This window comes from Tupaia chinensis, unplaced genomic scaffold (genome assembly GCF_000334495.1).
Source record: "Tupaia chinensis unplaced genomic scaffold, TupChi_1.0 Scaffold150006_1, whole genome shotgun sequence".
In the NCBI taxonomy this organism is placed as follows: domain Eukaryota; kingdom Metazoa; phylum Chordata; class Mammalia; order Scandentia; family Tupaiidae; genus Tupaia; species Tupaia belangeri.
Window position 1 is genome coordinate 4193369 of NW_006209847.1, and position 16723 is coordinate 4210091.

Below are 16723 nucleotides of genomic sequence, written 5' to 3' on the forward strand. Positions count from 1 at the left end.
CCTTTCCCGAGGAGGGATAGCCACATTGCAGTCCCCTTTTCTCTATTCTCCACTCAGGATTTTGCACATGCACTTGGCGTGATTCTCAAGCTGCCAGGTCCAGAACTCGAATTGCGAAGCTAGACATGTGGGATTCAGCTCCTTAACCTCCATACCATCTGCTGACCTCCAACAACTTTATTTTTTTAAAAGAAAATACCCTTAATATAATTTATGATTCCTACTAAAAATTATTTTTACCCCCTTTTCTGAGTTGTCTCCTTAAGAGTAATTGGGAAATTTGAAACAGTATTATAGAAGAAGTTTTCTTGGCCAGTCCCATAGCCTAGCCTAGCCCCATAGCTTCACCCCTTTTCTCTCTTTCTCTCTGCCTGTCTCTCCAATGAAGGCTCATGTGCTTTGGCAATAAAAAATAAGAGAAAGATAAAGAACACATTTTTTCACTTCTACAAATTTCTGGAATTCCAATCATTACTTTTCATGTTAGTCCTACCTTGGGAATCCCTTGGAACCCAGTGCTAATGAGATCTAGACATTCATCTACTTTGAATTTGTTTGGGGACTGAGGTGGGCATGAAAGAGCTATATTCATTATCTGAAAAACATATGGGAAATATTAATACCTGTGTCGATAACAATTTTTGCTGGGCAGTAGTATCAGAGATTGTTTATTCTTCATATCCACTGTAGTTCTTAATATAAGTGACTTGTATAGTAAATACAAGTTTATTAAATTTGCATGAAAGAATGACTAATTCACACCGTGTTTTTTGTGTCTGAGACCATTTTCTCTTTTATAATGCCGAATATGAATGTGCTCAATAACATCGAACAGTACACTTAAAAATGGCTAAAGTGATAAATTGTATGTTAATATGTATATTACCACAATAAGAAAAAAAATCCAACAATGTGAGCCAGACGAAATTGCAGCTTCTAAGCTCATTTTAGCTCTGACATCTCAGATTCTGTCCAGTTTTTAGCATTCACTTACTACCTTATACCAGAAGGTGAGGACCAAAGTTGTTTGTTGCAGCCTGAAATATATCAATTATTGATGAAGAGCATGCCAGAATGGAAGAATGAATACCTAGTAATATGCTGGGTAGATTTTAGAATGTTAATGAGCACCATTAGGGAAAATCATTTGGGGGGGGGGGCTTACTCATCCAGTTTGTAATTATCTTGTTGCCTCTTTGCTTCAAGGAGGACTGCAGCTGAGAGATGGGATGGGGGCATATGGAACATGAAGAGCAAATGTCTTATTTCCTCATTTGGACACAGCAGTTCTCAAGCATAGTAGAAAGTTGTTGGGGAGGAGAGTGTAGAGAATAGAACAGATATAATAGGATCCAAGGACTGTATAGACTATGATTTGAGAATATGGAGAACAAGGGCCTGAGATTTGTGAGTTTTGATACTCATTTTAACATTTCAAAAAAAGTTACACAAAATGTACAGAAGTCTGCATACCTAAATTACAACCATTAGTGCTCTCTGTATCTTGTGGCATAGGAAGTTTCAATATTGCCATTCTATCTGAGCAGCACTTCCCTTATACTAATCCCTCAATTACTCTGGTATTGGTTTTCTGGCAGTTCAAGGACTCCTGAATTTCTCCACTGAAATTAAACCAAGGAAAAATCTCCAGGGTTTTTGGGATCCCTTGCTATTTGCATAGATTTATTGTTGTTGCTATTCATCCCTCCCCCCACTATTCATTTTTAGTGTACCAGAATGGTAACATTTCTTATTTGTCCTTAGAGACTATTCTGACAGTATTCGCAGCGGTTTCTGTGGAAAATGCTTTATTTTAAAAAAAAAAAGGCAAGAGGAATATCATCTTGTAGCTCTTGGTGATAGAGCCTGTTGCCATGGAGTCCTGGATCTCAGATTGGCTGACCCAGGGGCCAATGAGCAGATAGAACATAAACACATCATCGTTTAGCCTTGCAGAATTCATTTATTCAGTGATATCTAATACCATAACTGTATACAGAGCTGTGAAATCAAATATTTCAAGGGGGGTGTAAGGATTTTATTTTTCTTTTCTTTGAAGATTTCCTATTGAATATAAACACTCTAATTGTATATTCTTAATGTGGTTTGATTAGAGGAGGATATGGTGAAAAATACCTACCACCTGTCTGTGAATGGAGGCGCTGATACAGTCTTTTGGACTTGTGCCAAATCTAAATGTGATCTTCTAGACCAGAGGAAATTTGTCTTTATATATGAAGCTGTTTTGCTTGTTTGGGTAACTTTAAGGCTAAGAAATCAGCAGCTTTTTTCTTACGGTTTTTCCCATTTCTTTTCTACTCCTATATGGTAGATCTCTGTTCTAGTTGTCTTATTACTTGGTCTAGAGAGAGAGGAACAAATGATGTTAGCTCCTATGTTTTTCTTTTTTTTTTTCTGGAGAGATTTTCACTATAGGGCGCATGCGCTCGCCAGACAGACAGAGAGAGACTTTAGAGACAGAAAGCGAGAAATCCCCCACGGGGGGGGGATGGTCACGCCGCAATCCCTTCTCCTCCATTCTCCTCTCGGGATCTTGGGCATGCACGCACACGCGCCCGGCGTGAGTTTTAAGCCACCGGGTCCGGGACGCAAACTGCGGTCGATTACGTGGGAGTCCAGCAACATAGCCGTTACGCTAACTGCTGGTTCCCGCTCCTATGTTTTTCATCTTTACCAGCTTGTTCATATTATTTTCTTAAGAATTATTTTATTTTAATTTTACTCGTCATTATTACTATTATTTTAATTTGAACAGAGGGAGACAGAGAAGGAAGTGAGAAAGCAAGCTGCCGGGTTCAGGACTTGAACCATGGTCTCGGCCATGTGGGAGTCCAGTGCACTTAACCTCCATGCCACTGCTGGCCCTGCTTGTTCATATTGACTTTGGACTGGAAGATTTTTCCTTGATCTCAGTATTAGTTCCTTGTCATAGCAGATCAAGGCATTTATCTTCTCCTACCATACTGCCCTAGAGACTAAGAGAGTACACTTGGCTGAAAGGCTGAGAAGCAAAGAGATTAAGAATGATTCCCTCATAATAAAGATTTCTCCTTTGGGACCAGCAGTTAGCATAATGGCTATGTCACTGGAACTCCCACGTAGTCGACCACGATTCACGTCGCAGACCCGGTGGCTTAAAACTCACGCCGGGCACATGTGCGTGTGTGCCCAAGATCCCGAGAGGAGAATGGAGGAGAAGGGATTGCGGCTTGGCCATCCCCCCTGGGGGGGGGTTTTTCTCGCTTTCTGTCTCTTTGTCTCTCTCTGTCTGTCTGGCAAGCGCACGCGCCCTGTAGCAAAAACCTCTTCAAAAGAAAAAAGAAAAGAAAAAGATTTCTCCTTTGGTTCTTCTAAATAAAAAAAGTAAAGAGTAATGTGTTTCTTTTTGTACATTTTATGTTAAGAATATTTGAGAAATTATAGTTGGACTCATTCTCTGGTCCTCAACTTTCTCATGCTTAGCTATCCACAGAATTGAAAGAGTGAGAGACCTCAATGGACCAGCAGATGGCATAATGGTTATGTTGCTGGACTCCCACATGGTTGACCACAGTTAAAGAGTCCTGGATCTGGCGGCTTGAAACTCACACTGGGCACATGTGCATGCAGGCATGCCCAAAATCCCAAGAGGAGAATGGAGGAGAAGGGACTGTGGCATGGCCATTCCCCTGGGGGGTGATTTCTTGCTTCCTGTCTCTCTCTGTCTGGCAAGTCCACGTGCCCTATAGCAAAAAATCTCTCAAAAAAATAAATAAATAAATAAATAAGAAAGAAAGAAAGAAAGAAAGAAAGCGACCTCAAGAGGGGTCCATGAGTTTTTTCCTTCCTCTTGAGTTATTCAAGTTTCTAAGATAGGAACTTCTCGTTCTACCATCACTTCTATCTCAGGGGGAAAAAAACAATTAGATTAATCTGTTAAGCAAAAAGGAACAAAATGTCTGTTTGCTATCTGGCTAGATAGCTTTTTGTAGGGGAGACCTTAGGATAACAAGTGATGTGGTTTGGTTCATTAGGTGAACAGAAAGTGAGAGAGCAAAGTATCAGAGTAGTCTGGCTGGTTATAATCCTAACCCTCACTTAGCTCACTCAGTATTTTTTTTACAAATGGGTCTTCCTTGCTAGGCTTTATTTTGAGTGGGAATCACGTATCTTTTTGATGAAAATTATGGAAAGCCACCTTGATCCAATTTGAGAAAGCAGCAGGCCATTTTGATAAAACAGTGTGATGTCAGAGAAAGTGCAAGAAATTGGAGCCAGTCTTGAGTTGAATTCTGTTAAAAATAGATCATGACTTTCCCAACAACCCAATAACTTTGCCACTTATATTTTATGACTATTTAGGTAAATTAATGTTAATTTATTCATTTAAAAATTTACCCGGCACCATTCTAGACCATGATTATAAATGGTGAATGAAACATAATAAAAATGTGTACCCTTTGGAGCCAGCAGGTGGTTTGGTGGTTAAAGGCACTAGACTCCCACACGGCTGACTGCAGTTCGAGTCCCAAACTTGACGACTTGCTTTCTCACTTTCTCTCTCTCTCTCTCTCTCTCTCTCTCTCTGTCCCTCTCTAGTCAAATTAAAATAAATAAATAAAAGTTAAATCATTCTTTAAAAAAAAGTCTACCCCCTTTATGGACCAGCAGTTAGCATAATGGCTATGTCGCTGGACTCCCACATAGTCAACCACGGTTCGAGTCCTGGACCCGGTGACTTAAACTCACGCCAGGCGCGGGTGCATGCGTGCCCAAGCTCCCGAGAGGAGAATGGAGGAGAAGGGATTGTGGCGTGCCCACCCCCCCTGGGGGGTGATTTCTCGCTTTCTCTCCCTCTCTCTCTCTCTCTCTCTCTCTCTCTCTCTCTCTCTCTCTCTCTCTCTCTCTCTCTCTGTCCCTCTCTAGTCAAATTAAAATAAATAAATAAAAGTTAAATCATTCTTTAAAAAAAAGTCTACCCCCTTTGTACTTTGGAAAGAGAGGGATGATCAACAAGACATATTAGTTATTTGAAAAAAAAAAGACATAGTAAATATATGGAATGTCAGTGACAGCTGTTGAGAAGAATAAAGGCAGGGAAGTAGGATAGGGAGTATTTAAGAGGGTTGTAATTTTATTTATTATGGCCAAAGAAAGGTTGCTGAGGTAACGTCTGACCTGAAAGAAGTGCGGAAGTAAGCCTGGTAGTTATCTTGGGAAAGAACATTCCAGGCAGAAAGAAGGAACATCAAGCAATCACCTTAAAGTGGTTCCAGGGCACAGGAAAGAGCAGTATGGCTGGAACTGCAAGTAAGAGATGGAGTGACAGAACAAATCAAGTGGTCAGGTCATTGAAGACCTTAAACGATCTTTTTTTTTTTCTTTTTTAATTTTGCCAGAGGGCACATATGCTTGCTGGAAAAGAGAGAGAGTGAGAAAGCCCCTTTCCCCATGGGAAATGACCAGTCTGTAATTAATCACTTCTCTGTTTCTCTCTCCTGTTGGGATTTTGGCGTATGTCCCCAGTGTGTTTCTCAAGCCACAGGATCTGGGACTGGTACTGTGCAGTCAGTCATGTGAGGTCCAGCAGCCTTTACCACCATGTCATGGGCTGGCCACAGCCTTGAAAATCATTTTAAGGACTTTGGCTTTTGCTTTGAATGAGTTGGGGAGCCATTGCAGGATTTTGAGCATAGGCATAAAATGATCTGAACTGGTTTTGTAACAGTCACTCTGGCTGCTGTTGAGAAAATACTGTAGGGAGTGCAGATAGAAGCAGGGAAATCAGTTCAGAAGTCTATTGTAATCATTTATTCAAGAGAGGATAGTGGAACAATTAGGCAAGAAAAAGAAAATGAAAAGCATCGAAATTAGAAAGAAAGATGTGAAATAATCTGTTTGCAGATTATATTATCTTACATACAGAAAACAAAGATCCTACTCCCCCCAGTTAAAAAAAAAAAAAAAAACTGTTAGAGCTAATAGATAAATTCAGCAGAGTAGCAGATGCAAGGTTATCACACAAAAAAATCTGTCATGCTTTTTGAGGAAGACATGGTCGCAGGTGCAGTGGAGCTGTAGTCTGTCACTTGTACTCCCAATTCACTGTAGTTCACTCTTGTAGAGGAACAAGATGATCCGGAAGCCAAGACACAGCCATGGCTTTTTTTTTTTTTTTTTCCCAAAAGAATTATTTATTGGAGCCAGCAGGTGGCATGGTGGTTAAAGCTGCTGGACTCCCACATGGCTGGCCGCTGTTTGAGTCCTAGTCCTTGTAGCTTGTTTTCTCACTTTTCCTTTCTCTCTTTCTCTGTCTCTCTCTATCAAAACCAGAAAATAGGGACTAGCAGTTGGCATAATGGCTATATCACCAGACTCCCATGTAGTTGACCACAGTTTGAGTCCTGGACCCAGTGGCTTAAACTCATGCCGGGCGTGTGTGCGTGAGTGCCCAAGATCCCAAGAGGAGAATGGAGGAAAAAGGATTGCAGCATGGCCATCCCCACAGGGGGTGATTTCTCGCTTTCTGTCTCTTTCTGTCTTTCTGGCGAGCACACGTGCCCTATAGCAAAAACCTCTCAAAAAAAAAAAAAAAAATTAATAAAGTTAAAGGACCAGCATGTGGCATGGGAAGTAAAGTACTGAACACTCTCACATGGCCAACCATGGTTCGAGCCCTGGACCCGGCAGCTTGCTTTCTCACTCTCTCTCTCTCTGTCTCTCTCTCTCTCTGGTCAAATTTAAATAAAATGAGTGAATAAATTAAATTAAATAAATAAGTTAAAATAAATAAGATGAAATAAGATAATAGTTTTAAAAAAAAGAATTATCAGGGCAGGTGGCATGGTGGTTAGGGACTCTGGACTACTACATGGCCGACCATGGTTCGAGTGCCAGATCTGGCAGCTTGCTTTCTCACTTACCCTCTCTCTCTTTTGCTCTTTATAAAAATTTAAATGAATGGATAGATAAATAAAGTTAAAATAATCCTTTTAAAAACAAAATAATTATTTATAGGGACCAGCAGATGGTGTAATGATTGCATCATTGGACTTCCATGTGATTGACCACAGTTCAAATCCTAGACCCGACGAAACTCACACATGTGCGCGTGTGCCCAGAAATCTCAAGAGGAGAACAAAGGACTGGGGATTGTGGTGTGGCCGTCTCCCTTGGGGATGATTTCCTGCTTTCTCGCTCTCTGTCTCTCCAGTGAATGCATGTGCCCGATAGCAAAAACTTTGTCCTTACCAAAAAAAATTATTTATTTATTTACTTTTATTTGTCATTGTTAATATTTTAAAAATTGCTACAGGGCACATGTGTTTACCAGAGAGAAAGAAAAAAAAAGGTGAGAAAGCAAGCTGCCAGGTCCTGGACTCGACCCGTAGTTGGCCGTGTGGGAGTCTAGTGCCTTAACCACAATGCCACCTGCTGTCCCCAGACATGTCTTGTCTTTTTTTTTTCCCCCCCTCAATAATTATTTATTTAATTTTATTTGTTGTTAATACCTATTTTTCAATTTGACTAGCAAGAGACAGAGGAAAGGAAAGCAAGCCTTCAGGTGTGGGTTTCAAACAGTTGGCCATGTGAGATTCTAGCACCTTAACCACCTCATTACTTGCTGTCCCCTCAGCCATGTCTTTTAATACCAGAAAAACACCCTGGGAGCCAGAGGTGGTGATTCACCTAATTAAAATGACCTTAACCAACTGCATTGTAAATCCCTGGAGAAGATGTATGCTGATTTGATCAAAACTGCAAAGGAAAACGATCTCAAAATGAAAGGACCAATTGAGGTGCCTGCCTAGACTTTGAAAATCACTACAAGAAAAACACCTTGTAGTGAAGGCTCTAAGATGTGAGATTGTTTCTAGATGAGAGTCTACAGTGACTCCTAAATGTACACAGTCCTGGGCTTGTCAGATTACTTCCATCAGTATCGACCTAGGAGTTGAGGTTAAAATCACCACTGGAGATGTTTAAGTCAGCTTTTTTTTTTTTTTAGAAATATTTTTGGGGACCAGCAGGTGGCGTGGTGGTTAAGGCGCTGGATAGTACCACATGGCTGACCAGGGTTCAAGTCCTGGACCTGGTGGCTTGCTTTCTCACTTTCTTCTCTCTCTGGTTAAATTAAAATGAATGAATGAATGAATGAATAAATAAATAAATAAATCTTTTTTAAAAAAAAGAAAAAATATTTTTGTTATAAGGTTCGTGCACTCGCCAGAGAGACAGAAAGTGAGAAATCATCCTCCAGAGAAGATGGCCATACCACGATCCCTTCTCTTCCAGTTTCCTCCTGGGATTTTGGGCATACACATGTACACACATCTGTCTTGATGTGTTTCAAGCCACCAGGTCCAGGACTCGAACCACAGTCAGCTATGTGAGAGTCCAGGAGCATAACTGTTTTATCCCATCTGCTGGTCCCTAAGTCAGTTATTTTAATAAATTACCAGTTGTTATAAAATTTAGTTGTGTTACTTACTGCTACTATTGGGTCTGATACCATTAGTTTATCAGAAAAGCCATGATGCATTTTTACATAGAAAAAAATACATCATAAGTAACAATGCGTCATGGCTTTTGTGACAAGCCAATAGTAACAATATGAAAAGAAAATTATGAAAAAAAAAAAGAAAATTATGAAAACAATTTAATTTACATAGAAGAATAAAATACATGGAAATTAACTTAGTGGGAGAGGCTTGTGCAACGAAAACTACAAAATATTGCCAAAAGAAATTAAGATCTATGGGGCCGGCAGGTGTCGTAGTGGTTAAGGGCACTGGACTCTCACATGGCCAATCACAGTTCGAGTCCTGAACCTGATGGCTTTCCTCTCTCTCTCTTTCTCTCTCTCTCTCTCTCTCCACTCATTCACTGTGTACCTCTCTGGTCAAATTTTAAAATAAACAGATAAAGTTAAATAATTCTTAAAAAAAAAAAAAAAAAGAAAGAAAGAAATGAAGATCTAGGTGAGCCACAGTGATGCAGTGGTGACCAATGCTCCCTGATGCTGGAGCCACGGGAAGGTCCCTGATTTACTTCATGAAGTCTCCCTGTGCACACTGGGTGTGCATGCTCATAATCTGGCTGGCTGAGGCTGGGAGTGGATTGTGGCACGAGAATTATTTTGAGGATTACTCTGTGTTTATGTGTGGTTGTGTATGTATGTGTCTCTATCTTATGAAATAAAAAAAGGGAAAATAAGGTATAATTGAAAGCACGTCCCATGTTCATAAATTGAAAAGCATAATATTTTTCAGATATCAGTCCTGCCTAGAGCAATCTATAGATTCAATGCAATTCCCATCTAACTTCCAGTGATGGTTTTTGTGAAATAGGAAAACCCACTTTAAAATTCATATGTAATCTCAAGGGACTTCTAAATAGCTAAGACAGTCTTGAAAAAGAATAAACCTGGAAGAAGACTCCAACGTGCCGATTTCAAAACCTACTACAAGGGGACAGTAGTCAGAACTGCAGGTGCTGGTATAAAGACATGCAGACCAATGGAGTAGAGTAGAGAAGTCAGTAAACCCTTTTTATATGATCAAAGATGATTTTGAGAAGGGTGCTATTTTGATGATGGTTTGTCCCCCAACGTTTCTTGTTTTAAATTTGGCATTGGAGGGTGGTGAGGCCTGGTGGGTGGTGATTAGATCTTGATGATGTCTCTTGAGACCCTGTGATAGGTTAGTTTTCACAAGAGCTGGCCGCAGAGAACTCAACTACAGCTTGTTAAACAGGTGCCAAGACCACTTAATGGAAAATGGACAATCTTTTCAACAAATGGTGCTGGGGAAACTGGATATCCACATGCAAAAGAATGAAGTTAGTCCCTAACCCAACACCATATATGGCATGTCTCTCTCTCTGACAAGTGCACATGTCCTCTGGCAGTAAAAAACAAAACAAAACAAAAGGTGGGGAAAGGACTTGGATAGCCATTTTTTTTTAACTTTATTTATTTATATAAAGTGAGAAAGCAAACCGCCAGGTCCAGGACTTGAACCATAGTTAGCCATGTGGGAGTCTAGCACCCTTAACCACAATGCCACCTGCCGGTCCCAACATTTTTCTAAAGAAGATATATGTAAATGGCCAGAAACATGTGAAAAGGTGCTCAGTATCAGTAATTATTAGGAAAATACAGATCAAAAGTACAGTGAGATCCCAAAACAAAGTAATGATAAATGTTTAATGTGATTGATATACTAATTAACTTGATTTGATCACTACACATTGTAGTCATCTACTAAAATAACCATACTGTACTCTATAAGTATGTACAATTTGTTTACAGTTAATTTATCAATTAAAAACAATTTTCTTAAAAGGTTTTTGCTATAGGGCTTGTGTGTTCACACAGAGAAAGACAGAAGAAGACAGTGAGAGGGAAAGTAAGAAATCATTCCTCAGAGGGTATGGATGCTCTGCTATTCCCTCTCTTCCATTCTTCTTCCAGAATTTTGGGCATGCACACACATATACTCAGCATGATTTTCTTTTTCTTTTTTTTTTTTTTTTTTTTGAGAGTTTTTTGCTATAGGGCGCATGTACTTGCCAGAAAGAGAGAGAAAGCAAGAAATTGCCCCCAGGGGGGATGGCCACACCTCAATCCCTTCTCCTCCATTCTCCTCTCGGGATCTTGGGCACGCATGCACACACGCCTGGCATGAGTTTAAGCCACTGGGTCCGGGACTTGAACCATAGTCAACTACATGGGAATCCAGCGACACAGCCATTATGCCCACTGCTGATCCCTAAGCATAATTGTCAATCCACAGCTCTAGGATTCAAACTGTGGTCAGAATCCACGCCCTAACCACTGCACTATCTGCTGGTCTCTAAAAAAAAATTTTTTTTTTTTGAGAGAGAGATTTTTGCTATAGGGTGTGTGCACTCGCCTGAGAGATGGAAAAAGAGAGACAGAAAGTAAGAAATCACCCCCCGGGAAGATGGCCACATGGCAATCTCTTCTCTAGTTACCTCTTGGTTTTGCGCACACACACATTTGCACCCGGCATGGGTTTTAAGCCTCCAGGTCTGGGATTTGAACTGCTATTGACTATGTGGGAGTCTAGTGATGTAATCATTATGCCATCCTTTGGTCCCTAAAAATTTTTTTGGGGGGGGCGGGGAGGTTTTTGCTATAGGGTGCATGCGCTATAGAAAGTGAGAAATTCCCCAGGGGGAATGGCCATGCCACAGTCCCTTCTCCATTCACCTCTTGGGATCTTGGGCACACATGCCCACTTACCCAGCGTGAGTTCAAGCCACCGGGTCCAGGACTTGAACTATGGTCGACTACATGGGAGTCCAGCAGCACAGCCATTACACTAACCGCCGGTCCCAAGGTGGCTCAATTCTGTATGGTCAGCTGCACAGTTTGAGCCTCAGACCCTGCCTCTTGAAAAACATGCTGATCCTACCCAAATAGTATCTTTTTCTTTCTTTCTTTCTTTTGTTTGCTGTAGGGCAGGTGAGCTTTCTGGAAAGAGACAAAGAGAAAAAGTGAGAAAACAGTCCCCAGTGGGAATGGCCCCACTGCAATCCCTTCTGCTCCATTCTTCTCTTGAGATATTGGGCACACACGTACACATGCTTGGTGTTTTGTTAGTTTGTTTTCAATTTAGTGGGGGTGTGCACTCACCAGAGAGGGAGAGAGTAAAAGTGAGAAATCACATTCTTCTCCCAGAGGAGACAGCCTTGCTGCAATCTCTCTCCTTTGGGGATTTTGGGCACATACGCACACACAACAGGGGTGATTTTCAAGCTGTTGGGTCCAGGCCTTAAACAGCTCAGTTGGTTTTGTAGGATCGAGTACCCTAACCACCGTGCCACCAGCTGGCTCCTCAGCCCAAATAGTATCTTTTTTTTTTTTTTAAGATTTGTTTAATTTTATTTATTATCTTTTCATTTGGACAGAGAGAAAGGAAAAATGAGAAAGCAAGCTGCCAGGTCCAGGACTCTAACCACGGTTGGCCATGTGATAATCAAGTGCCTTAATCACAACCTGCTGGCTCTCCCAAAAATTGGGTTGTCTGGTTATGATGCATTTTTTGCATAGAAAAACAGTAAAGTACATCATGATTTTCCCGATGACCTAATAGTATCTTAACATAAGTCTATCTTTTCTGTCACATTCAAGAAATCCAGAGATAGTTCATCCAAGGGTGATCACTCAGGGACCTAGGAATCTAAATGTATAGTTTTCCTTCCTCCTATCATCTCACTGTCCAGTATGCCTGCTGCAGTGCCAGCTGCAATGCCATCCTTAACTTTCCCATTCAAGCCAGTAGGAATCAGAGATAAGAAGAATCACCTAGTTCCTTTAAGGATATTATCGTGAATGTTCTATTTACTAACTTGTGTTAGTTTGCTAGGGCTTCCATCACAAACAGCACAGATGGCTTAACTCAATGGTCCTCAATCTTTTTGGTACCAGTTTCATGCAAGTCAGTTTTTCCACAGGGGTGGGGATGGGGATGGGGACTGGTTTGGGCAATGATTAAAGTGCATTACATTTACTGTGCACTTTATTTCCATTGTTATTATGTTGTAATATATGATGAAATAATTACAACTCACCCATAATGCAGCTGCTCCCTAGCACTAGCATTGCTGCCTCAGCTCCAACCTAAGATTATTAGACATTAGATTTTCATAATGAGCAACCTGATCTTTGTATGTGCATGCAGTTTACAATAGTCTTCCCTCTCCATTGAGAATCTAATGGCCACTGATCTGATGGGGAGGAATTCAGAATGTAATGCGAGCAATGGCTCTAAATACAGATAAAGCTTCACCAACTCACCCACCACTCACCTCCTGCTGTGCAGCTTTTTTTTTTTTTTTTTTTTCTTTTGGAGAGGTTTTTGCTATAGGATGCCTGCAGTCACCAGAAAGACAGAGACAGACAGAAATCGAGAAATCCCCCGGGGGGCGGGGGAGGGTAAATGCCATGCCGCAATCCCTTCTCCTCCATTCTCTCAAGATCTTAGGCACACACGCACATGCGCCTGGTGTGAGTTTAAACTACCGAGTCCAGGACTCGAACCGTGGTCGACTACATAGGAGTCCAGCGACATAACCATTACACCAACTGCTGGTTCCGTGATTCTTTTTTTCGGGGGGGGAGGGGGCGAGATATTTTCTATAGGGCAGGAGTGCTCGCTGGAGAGACAGAGACAGACAGAAAACAAGAAATCACCACCCTCCGGGAGGATTGGCCACACTGCAATCTCTTTTCCTCCATTCTCCTCTCAGGATTTTGGTACACGTGTGTGTGCATGCACACATACACAGTGTGAATTTTAAGCTACTGGGTCCAGAACTAGAACCATAGTCGACGACATGTGAGTCCAGTGATATAACCATTGCACCATCTGCTGGTCCTACAGCTTGATTCTTAGCAGATCACAGACTGGTACTGGTCTGGCCTGGTGACTGGAGACTCCTAGCTTAAAGGAAATTTATTTTGTCATAGCTCCGGAGGCTAGAAGTCCAAGATCAAGGTATCAGCAGATTTTGCTTATCTTAAGGCCTTCTCCATGGCTTCCAGATGGCTGTTTTCTCCCTGTTACCTCACATAAACCTTTACCTGTGTGTGTCATATTCCTGGTGTCCCTTTTGGTGTCCAAATTTCCTTTTTTTTTCCTTGTTAAGTTTATTTCTTCCACGAGAGAGAGAACTAGAGACAGGCATTCCCAACAGCGTCTTCATGCCACCATCCACTTGTGTCTGTAGCCAGCCTGGATCACAGGCATGCACATTGTGCCTGGTGTGTGCTTTCAACATGATGGAGCATTGGATTATTGCCATGCCACTACAGGTAGCCCAGATTTCCTTGTATAAGGAAACCAGATTGGATTAGGATCTATCCTAATGGGTTATTTAGCTTAATCATGTCCTTAAAGGTCCTAACTCCAAATATAGTCACATTCTGAGGTACTAGGGGTTAGGGCTTCATTAGTGTGTGGGGCCGGGACACAGTTCAGCCTGTAATACTTCTACTGATTACATTGCATGGTGTAAAACTTAACCACACTCACATTTACCTACAGTGGAGGTCAGGATGTGTGTAGCTTTTTTAGGAAGCCATGTGCCTCAAGTGAAAGCCTGCATTTTTCCAAAAGAAGTGATTGGACATTGGAGAATAAACAAGTTTCTCCTTTGCAGCAGAGGCATAAAGGCTTACAATTCTTAAATATTTCTGCTTCCTTCCTGTGTAAATAGATTGATCTTACCTGATTTCCTGGCCAATCTCACATTTGAGTTTAGATTTTTTCTAAGAATTATTTTGCTTTATGTATTATTATTATTATTTTAATATGACCAGAGAGAGAGAAAATGAAAGCAGGAAAACAAGCTGCCAGGTCTGGGACTTGAACTGTGGTCAGCCATATGGGAGTCCAGCATCTCAACCACCATGTCACCTGCCAGCCCCCTTAATTTTAGATTTTGGAAGATTCTTTTCTTTTTTGTTTTAGAGAGATTTTTGCTGTTGAGTGTGTGCACTCACCACAGAGACAGACAGAAGGTGAGAAAGAATGTATGGCCTTACAAAGAATGTCTGGCCATGGACCATTTGCTTGATCCTTCTGTTGGTATCTGTTTATAAAATGGAGGTAACACTGTATACCTAGAGAAGATCAAATAAAATGCTTCCAGTAAACTAAAAAACTCAGCCATGATGGCACCCAGATTAAGGAGAAATATAGGAGTTTATAAGCTTAATTTTTTGAAAGTTGGTTTATTTATTTTTTAAATTTTATTTATTCATTTATTTTAATTTGACCAGAGAGAGCGAAAAGGAAAGTGAGAAAGCAAGCTATCAGGCCATGCCTCAATCCCTTCCCCTCCATTCTCTCAGGCTTTTTGGGCAGGCAAGTCTCCAGGTCTAGGACTTGAACCGCGGTTGACCATGTGGGAGTATAACAGTGGAACCATTATGCCATCTTCCGGTTTCTTGGAAGATTCTTTTAATGCTAAGTTGATTGAGGTGTCATCTCTACCTGAAAGTTGGAAAGTGGCTTTAACCTCTGAGTTCATTATGGTAAAGCAGGATAAACTTACCTACATAGCATTTAAGTTAGCGATCAAAGACATCCTTGGGTCAGACAGTGGTGGAGCAGTAGAATGCAATACTCTGTAAGGGAATTGCACACTGGAATGTTCTTGGTACAAGTCTGAAAACCTCCCTGAGTACGCTGGGCACCTGCCCATGACTTAAGGCTGGGTAACCTGGGGGTGGATCACGGCATCAAGACCTAACTGTGGGTGCTGTTTTTCTCTCTGTCTCTCTCAATCACAGAAGAAATAAATGAATAAACTTTTTTAAAAAGGAGAAAGAAGGCATCCTAAAAGTGTCATCAACCGTAGGTAAGTTTTTTTTTTGTTTTTTTTTTTTCCTTTCCCAAATAACATGTCTGGGTTGAATTGGGAATAGCTTTGCAAGGGGAGGTGGAAAAAGACTGAACTTTCAAGGTTTTTCTTCATCCACTAAGACTGGTATTTTCAAAATACTTTGATAAAGCTAAAGAAAATGAAAGCAGTGAGGTAAGAGCCCCTGCGGCACCTCTTTGTTTGAAAGAGGAGGAGAGTTGGTTTGTTCTGTTTTGCTCAAGGACATAAAATAATCATTTTTGGCCAAGGATATAGAGAAGCTGACAGAAACTATAACAAGGCCTAACTTTACACTTTAGTCCATGATCAAAGTACCTACAGTCCTCATTTTAGGGCCAGTATAGCCATAACAGATACTGGACAAAGAAAGAGGGTACAGGTCCAGAACATTTTAATCTTGTTTCTCCCTTTACTTTGCCTAAGAAAATGTGCTGGACACAAGCCAACTCCTGTGGGCGTCCGTACACACCAGTGAATCCTTTCGCAGTTATGGAGCAGAGTGATTTTCATGCCTCTCTGATTTGGAAAATTTACACAGTTGTTGTTGGTTGTTATTATTGACTTAGTACTAGTTAAGTCAACGTCAGTTGATTTCTACAGCCCTTAAAGGTTTTGGTGACTGACACACAATTATAAATTTGTACTCTGTTGCTATATATTCTTCTTTCTCTCTTTCAAGAGAAGGGAGAGTTGCACTCATAGCTCTCATAACTCAGTAGAGCCTTGTTTCCTGTCCCGCTCCTGGGGCTGTTAGATATTTACCTCTTTAGGCATTCAGTTATTATACTATTTTTAATTTTTGTCTTTTTTTTTTTTTTTTTGGAGAGGTTTTTGCTATAGGGCGCGTGCACTCGCCAGACAGAGAGACATAGAGACAGAAAGTGAGAAATCACCCCCCCAGGGGGGATGGTCATGCCGCAATCCCTTCCCCTCCATTCTCCTCTCGGGATCTTGGGCACGCATGCACACGCGCCCAGCATGAGTTTTAAGCGACCGGGTCCGGGACGCGAACCGTGGTCGACTGTGGGAGTCCAGCGACATAGCCATTACGCTAACTGCTGGTTCCCCAATTTTTGTCTTTTGTTTTGACACTTGAGTGAAAAGAACCACTACAGTGGAATTTTGTGACCAAGCAGATCTGAGTTTGAATACTGACTCCGGGGACCTAGTGTAATGGCTATGTCAGTGGACTCCCACGTAGTCAACCGCGGGTTGCATCCCAGACCTGGTGGCTTAAAACTCACACGGGGCTTGGGTGCGTGTGTGCCCAAGATCCCGAGAGAATGGAGGAGAAGGGATTGTGGGA

General features: G+C 41.3%; 1 protein-coding gene across 1 annotated transcript in view; it reads left to right on the forward strand.

Moving 5' to 3' along the window:
• Positions 1-16723, forward strand: part of R3HDM2 (R3H domain containing 2) — a 161752-nt gene that overhangs the window by 65690 nt on the left and 79339 nt on the right. The window contains 1 exon segment of the mRNA XM_027769622.1: positions 15326-15393. The gene's annotated coding sequence lies outside the window, so the exon portion shown is untranslated.